Here is an 8,205-nt window from a genome sequence, read left to right on the forward strand (position 1 = left end):
GCTCCATTCTTGTGAAGATTGTCATCTCAGCTTTGTGTTATCCTCTAAATTGTTTCTATCATGAGTAATCCCTTTCTTGCTATCCGGTGCATTTTTGAGTTGTTTTTATTTCTCGTTCCTCCGAAGGCCATCATTTTAGAAGATTCTTCGTCCTCACCTTTCAGCTTTCATCCTCTGTTCTTCTCAATTTTTGTCTCTTCGTCGTCTCTCATTTATTCTGGTGCCTTGTTCTAGTTTTCTCTCAGGTGGCTCATGATCTCTTCATTCACATGTATCTCCATTAATTCTTGGTATCCCCATTTAATCCAATTCTCACCGGTGCTTCCTTCAGTTATGCCTCAAGTGGTGCTTATCTCTCTGTGCATCTTCAAGATTCACTTCTAGTAGAATAAGTTGTATGCTAGATCCGTTGCTTGTCATCAATTTAATTTGATGAAGGATGAGCATAACATAATTCTTATTATTGTCCTTCCTTCTTCCAAGAGACTTCAATTCTTCTTCCGGAGTGGCTCATTGTTTCAATTCTTTTCTCGTGTGCTTATCTTTCTTTTCCTGAGTTCCAAGTCCTATTAAGAATCTCGTTGTGAGGCTACATCTAAATCTTGGCAGGTCATAATCTTATTATTTTCCACCTTGTTATCGTTGCATCATTCATTCGTATACGGAGGTCCTTCTTGGTGGTCCTTCAAGGATGTGATTCATTCTCATGTGTTCTTCAAGATTCTTGTTGGAGTACCTCAAGTATTCTTTCCCTTGCATTTCCAATGTGTTTGTTATTCCTTTATCCTTTGAGGTGGTATTATAGCATTCTTGTAGTGTCGGAGCCTCGAAGAGTTTTCCTTTCAAGAATAAGATAATTAAACCCACCAATTCTATGATCATCAGATATTTTCAACCCATGATTTCTTCATTGAGCTATTTTGGTTTGGACTTCACCTAAAGCTTTTCCTATGGATTGTGCTATCATGGTGCTTGTCATTAATCCCAATTCTCAATGTATCCTCTTGGTGTAAGTAAGTGTTCGTATCTTGTTGCTCCCAATCTATCCTTGTTTCTTTTAGTGGTTGGTTGTCACCTCATACTTGTTGAGATGATTTTCATAAGCCCACTACTATCTTGTTCTTTTCGTTGTGGGTTTTCCAACTACTACATCTATTCTTCTATCCGGAGGCTCTTCAATTCTATCGTGATGATAATTGTCATTCCTTTCTTCATTCTCTTCTTCCGCTTGAACTAGTTCCTATTCTATTGTTCTGGAGGCATTGTGATGTTGCTCATTTGGGTCAATCTTGTTGTTCTATCAAGATCATGGTGTTCCCTTGCTCTATTTAGTTGTTTGTTATGAATATTGTCCAATTCTCTCTTCTTCTCGATTTTTTGTCCCATTTTCCTACCGAAGTGCTGCCGAAATTTTCCGTGTATTCTTGCTTCTTTCTCATATCATTTCTCATCGCCTTGCAACCTTCAAGGATCGCTGGTTTCACTCATTTGTCAAAGAAGCGACTAAGTTTTTACCTCTTGCCTTCTCATCCTCTCCCCCTTTCATTCTTGGATCTCGGGGCGAGATCCTCTTGTAGTGTAGGAGAGTTGTGACAGCCCGATGCCGACGTTCCAGAAGATTCCCCTCTCTTTCCGTTTTCGTCGTGTGATTTATTTTATTTGTCGCATCAGCATCGCATCATGCGCATCATCTGCATTGCATCGGCATCTCCGTTGCCGCCAGTTTTCAAAACTTGCATTCGTTATTAGTTGCCGGTTCTCGTCGTTGTCCGTTCTGAGTCCAACCGCACTCGCACGCGCCCGCGGCATCGTTCGTAACCCTGTTTTAAAAGTGTGCGTAAAACTTTCTCTGATCGGGGTGAAACATGGCATGCGGTCGTAATTAGTTATTGCCAGGCCGCCTGTCAAATTTCGTCGCGATCGGAGTCCGTGTGGTACCCGAACGGTTGACCGTAGCGGCACCGTATTTGGTCTACCTCCCGTCGTTTGTCGGTGTTTCAAAACTCGTTGCCGCGCCGCCCGTTCGGTTCCCCCGTACCCGCGCCGGCCCAAGCTCCCCGAGCCCCGACTTCCTTGCGCCGCACGCCGCACCGCCTCCTGCAAGACGCCGGCCGCCGCATGCCCAGCTCGCCGCAGCTCGCCGCGCCAGGAACTAGCTACCGTCGGTCACGTTTCCTGGCCGCGCTAGCCTTGCAAGCGCTGCCGTTCGCAGCCTCCCCACTCCACCCCGTCGGCCGCCGCATGCGCCAGGTCCAGGAGCCTCGCCGCTGGCCGCCTTCGGCCAAGGATCCGCCGCCGCCCTCGATCCAGGCAGGATCCAGCGCTCCTCGACCTCCCTCGCCCGCCGGAGGTCGGCCGCCCCAAGCCCTGTCGACGGCAGCTGCCTGCGCGAAGCTCCTGCGGGAGGAGGACGACGGTTGCGCCACCAACCGCTCCTGGGCCGCGTTGACCGCCTCGTGGGCCTCGCCCAGGCGCCTCCGAGGAGGCTGCCCCCTCTCTCCAGGCCGGCCCAAGTGGCCGAGGTGAGATCCCCCCCCCCCCGCATGTGCAATTTTTATTTATTTTGCGCCCTTATTGAGCCCGTTGGTTTTTAGGAATTTTGGAATAAATTAAATTCCAGAAAAATAGACGATTTTATAATGCGCGTAACTTTTAAACCGTTAGTCGGTTCGTGACGTGTTGTATATGGTTTTGGTGTAGTTTTACACGTAGATTACGAATTTACAACTTGCATATTTGTTTGAAGTCATTTAGCGTGCCTAACGCCTAGTTTAGCGTGCTGTCCTATTATGTTTGCACCCCGTAATAGTTTTCGCGCGTGTCCGGATAGCCTGTATGCCTTAGATAAAATGTTCATGCTCTAGGGACCCATTTGCCATGTATTTTAGAGCGGTCATTGGTATTTTTGCGTGTAGGGTTTGCCGGTAGTTTATTTTCCCGTGTATAGGTTATTTTTCCCGCATTTATGTGTGGCTTTATTTTGTTGGGCAACCCCACATATTTTATATGTCTCCGGGGTAGAAAAATCCATGTAATTTTTCTGTGCAATTAGTTTTAGCTTTTGAGTAAGTTAGTTCATGAGATATTTTTTCCGTGATGTCCTTTTGTTTAATTCGTAGGATTTATTCCGTGCTCCGTTTGATTAAGTTGTCAACTAGGGAGTTGTTCTTGGATGTTTTGTCTAGCCCCCGGTATTTTTTGGTTGCAATAGAAATGCATGTTTAGGTGTGATTTGCTTGCCCTCAAGTTGCTAGAAATAGTGCTGATTTGGAGGAGCTGAAATATTTCTAAGTCTGGAATCTGTTATTATTTTGTTGTTGTCTTGTCTTGCTTGTATCTTGCGATGTGTAGCTCGTTTGAGGCTGGTCCAATGGAGTAAGTTGTAAACCTTGTGTTTCTCTAGCATGCTGTGAATTTTCATGCCATTTGGAGTCCTGTAGATATTGATTTTTCTGCTGTCAATATTGCTTCAGATCAAAAACTGCACTTTCATGAGGTGTAATTTTCACTAAGTCCGAAATAGTGTGTGAGATGCCATTTTGTGACTTCTTTCCCTAGTGATCCATAATGACATTCTAGTTGTTGTTAGTTGTTTGTAGTAGTGCTTCTTGCTCTCTTCCGTGCCATGCCTTGGTTGATTTTATTTGAGTTGAGTAGCTCGTAGTTGTGGGGCGTAGTAAATGCTATGTGGCTGATTTTGGCAGATTGTAGTCATTTCTTGTTTTGCTCGTAGTTGTTGAACCGTAGCTCCGATTTGATCGTGTCCTACATGAAACTTGCTTAGAATCTCATGTAGTTTCATTTTATCTTGCTGGTTGTATGTTTTGAAGTGCTCGTGACCGTCGTTGCACACATATTGCATTCATGCCATCATATCTTGCGGTGCTTGTAACTTTTGATCCGTAGCTCCGTTGGAGATGTTCTTTATGTGTAGATTGCTTGCCATGACGCGTAGAATCACGTGAACCTATTTGTTTTGCTGTTGAACAACTAATTAAATGCGTTAGTTCAGATCTGGACAGAATTATAAATTGACATGTGAGGTCGTCTCGGAGGTGCTATATGTCATTTCCGACCTCATTTAAAATGCCTAGATAGGTAGATTAATTGCGCTTCACCTCTTGCCATGTTTAATAACATTTAATATTGCCGTGTATTTAATTGGGATAGAACTAAATAATTAACGTGGAGTTTCGTTAATATGCAACTCGTTGCATATTGAACTTCACTTAATGTGTAGTGTTTGATTGTGTGAACTGTCATGTCGTGACTTGCATGTATCCAGCTGCTCATGCATCATTTGTGTTGTGCATTGTGTGGTGAATTCTGTGTGATGATTTGTGTTTCCGGTTTGCTTCGTCTCGATAGAGCTCCGCACGTGTGCCGGAATGTGAGGACCCGTTCGACTACGTCGGTTCGTCTACTTCACGGAGGCATTCTTCTTCCAAGTGGGATCTCAGGCAAGATGACCATTTCCCTAGATACCATTATTATCATTTCCATGCTAGTTTTATCGCTTCTATCGATTATGTCTCGTTGCCTACCACCTGTTAAATATCAGCCTCTCAACAATGCCATGATAACCTTCCACCTGATCGCCTAGCAAACCACTGATTGGCTATGTTACTGCTTGCTTAACCCTGTTGATAGCGTTGCTAGTTGCAGGTGCAGTTGCTTCCATGTGAAAGCATGGGTTCCTTGTTATATCACCATATTAATGCTATTTAATTTAATGGACCTATATACTTGGTAAAAGGTGGAAGGCTCGGCCTTTCTAACCTGGTGTTTTGGTCCAGCTTTGCCCCCTTAGATTTCAGCTACCGGTGTTATGTTCCATAAATGAGCGCTCCTAACACGATCGGGGTTGTTATGGGGACCCCCTTGATAATTTGTTTTAGATTAAGACTGGTCTGGCAAGGCCCAACTTTGGTACTACATTTGCCTAATAACCTAATAATAATGCATAGGGACCTACCGGCACCCGAGGAAATTTAATCAACCCCCGGGGAAGTGCTCCTCATGAGTGTTGGTCCAAACTGGACAGACTGCGGGGCCACCATGGGGCAACTCGAGGTTTGGCACCTGTAGGCTTCTCCATCCGCAGTGTCCTGAGAACGAGGTACGCGACTCCTATCAGGATCGTCGACACGTCGGGCGGCCTTGCTGGATTAGTTTTACCTTTGACGGAATATCTTGTGCATCGAGATTCCGGTGATGCTTTGGGTAATCTCAGAGTTGAGGTTTTCCACTAGGGAATCCGACGAGATCGCGAGCTTCGTGATTGAGGATTTCTATGCGGCTTGTGGTAATTTGTGATGGACTAGTTGGAGCACTCTTGCAGGGTTAAATCTTTTCGGAAAGCCGTGCCCGCGGTTATGTGGCAACGTGGAAGCTTTGTTTAACACTGGTTCTAGATAACTTGAAGTTAACTTAAATAAAACTTGCCAACTTTGTGCGTAACCGTGACTGTCTCTTTCGTGAGTTCCTTCTCCGATTGAGGACACGGTGGGGTTATCTCTGACGTAGGTAGGTGTTCAGGATCATTCATGTGATCATCAGTAGTTCACGTCCGTTATGCGTAGATCTTCCCCCTCTTATTTCTTGTACTCGTAAGTTACCCACCAAATATATGCTTAGCCGCTGCTGCAACCTCACCACTTAACCATACCTTACCCATTAAGCTTTGCTAGTCTTGATACCTTTGGAAATGAGATTGCTGAGTCCCCCTGTGGCTCACAGATTACTACAACACCAGTTGCAGGTACATGTAAAGGTTACTTGATGCGAGCGCGTTGATTGTTCATTTGGAGTTGCTTGTTCTTCTTCTTCTTCATCGATCTGGGATGGGTTCCAGGCCGGCAGCCTGGGATAGCAAGGATGGACGTCGTTCTTATTTTTTCGTTTGTTTTCGTCCGTAGCCGGACCCTGCTCGTACTCTTGATGATTATGTAATGTACTGATGTGAATCTGATGTAGCTTGTGGCGAGTGTAAGCCAATTCTAAATATATCTCTTCTTTTCAGTACATGTACTTGTAACGATATCCATTCTTGCGACACGACGAGATGCGCTTCTATCCCCGACGAGGCCTTCGTGCCAAATTGAGGATAGGGTCGCATCTTGGGCATGACATGAAAGCACCATATTATTCCATCGTTTAGCTACTTAAAGGAATAGGCAAAACTCTATTGCATCTCTATCTCTCCCTGATGGATCTCTTGTTGAGGATCATGAGGCTCAAGATGAATTTATTTACCAGGCATTCAAATCAAGAATGGGTGTTTCTGTTCATCATGAAATGAAGTTCAATCTAGACAATCCCATCCAACCAGTGGAAAACCTTGAGGGTCTCTCATAGCCTTTCTCAAAAAAAGAGATTGATGAAGTAGTAGCAAAAATGTCCATAGATCGAGCTCCAGGTCCTGATGGGTTTAATGGTTGTTTCTTAAAGCATTGTTGGGATTTGATTGCACCGGATTTCTCTAATTTATGCACCAGCTTTTGGGAAGGATCCATTTCTCTAAACTGCTTGAATGCTTCTTTGATCACTCTTATCCTAAAAAAGATGAACCCTATTTCGGTTAATGACTATAGGCCTATATCATTGCTGAACTGCAGCCTAAAGCTCATCACAAAAATTCTTGCGGATCGCCTTCAAAAGGTCATTCTATATTTGCTACACACAAATCAGTATGGATTTATAAAATGTAGACCAATCAATGACTGTCTTGCCTGGGATTTTGAATATATTTTCCAATGTCAGCAATCTGGAAATGAAGTGATCATCTTAAAACTAGACTTTGAAAAAGCTTTTGATCTCATCGAGCATGATGTCATTCTTTTGATGTTGGAAAACTTGGGATTTGATTCTAAATGGACTCAATGGATAAACTCTAATCTTTCATCTGTTCAATCTTCGGTTCTGTTAAATGGTATTCCTGGGAAAAGTTTTCGCTGCAAACGTGGGGTTCGACAGGGGGATCCAATCTCACCTCTCTTATTTGCTATAGCTGATGATCTAATGCAATAAGTTATCAACAATGAGTACAACGAGGGAAGACTGCAGCTCCCAATTGATCGTTCTGGAGCATATCCGATCATTCAATATGCGGATGATACTATTTTGATCATTCCTAACCTCAAAGCAGTGCTAAATGACTTTACTTTATCCACTCGGCTTCGGATAAACTTTCAGAAGTCAAATCTTATTCCAATTAATACTTCTGCCGAGAAAGCCTCACAGCTTGCAAGTATCTTTGGATGCTCGGTTGGATCCTTCCCATTTACATACCTTGGTCTACCTCTGGGTACCACAAAACCATCCATGAATGATCTCATGCCATTAATAGATAGAGTACAACGTCGTATCTCTAGTACATCAGCTCTTATGTGCCATGGTGAGAAAATAACTCTCATCAATTCAATGGTATCCTCAATGATTACATTTGTGTCCTGCACCCTGGAGCTGCCTGTTAAATTCTTTGATATGTTTGACAAGATTAGAAGGAGATGTTTACAGCAAAAAAGCAATGAGCATGGTGAATACATCAAAAAAGCAATGAGCAAGGAGAGTATGCTGCCCTAAAGACAAAGGAGGCCTTGAAGTGATTAACAACAGAATACATAATCAAGGTCTTCTTTTGAAATTCCTGGACAAGTTTTATAATCATGCAGACCTCCAATGGGTAAAATTGCTTTGGGAATCATACTATGAAGATGTTGTCCCTCATGCTATTCCTAAGTGTGGCTCTTTCCGGTGGAGATTTTTGATCAAATTAATGCCTATTTACAGAGGTCTATCCAAATGTGGAGTTCAAAATTGTAAGCATGTCTCCATGTGGCATGATAACTGGAGTGATCTTGTACTGGCTGAAAACTATGGATGCTTATTCTCTTATGCAAAGGATGAAGATATATCACTCCACTCATATTATGCTACTGAGGATTTGAGCCTGCTATTCCACCTGCCACTTTCCCCCGAGGCTCTCTCTGAATTGCAAACTATAAATTGTTTAAAACCCAGAAATGTGCTACATTCTCAAAATGAAGATGTGTGGTCTTACCCATGGGGCTCTGTCTACTCCGCCAAGAAGTATTACAAGCACTATCATAGACACATTAGCTGTCTAGAGCCATTCAAATGGATATGGAAATCAAAACTTCAAATGAAACAGAAGGTTTTTATGTGGTTCTTACTAGCTCACAA

Source organism: Hordeum vulgare, chromosome 2H (genome assembly GCF_904849725.1).
Source record: "Hordeum vulgare subsp. vulgare chromosome 2H, MorexV3_pseudomolecules_assembly, whole genome shotgun sequence".
Taxonomy (NCBI): Eukaryota; Viridiplantae; Streptophyta; class Magnoliopsida; order Poales; family Poaceae; genus Hordeum; species Hordeum vulgare.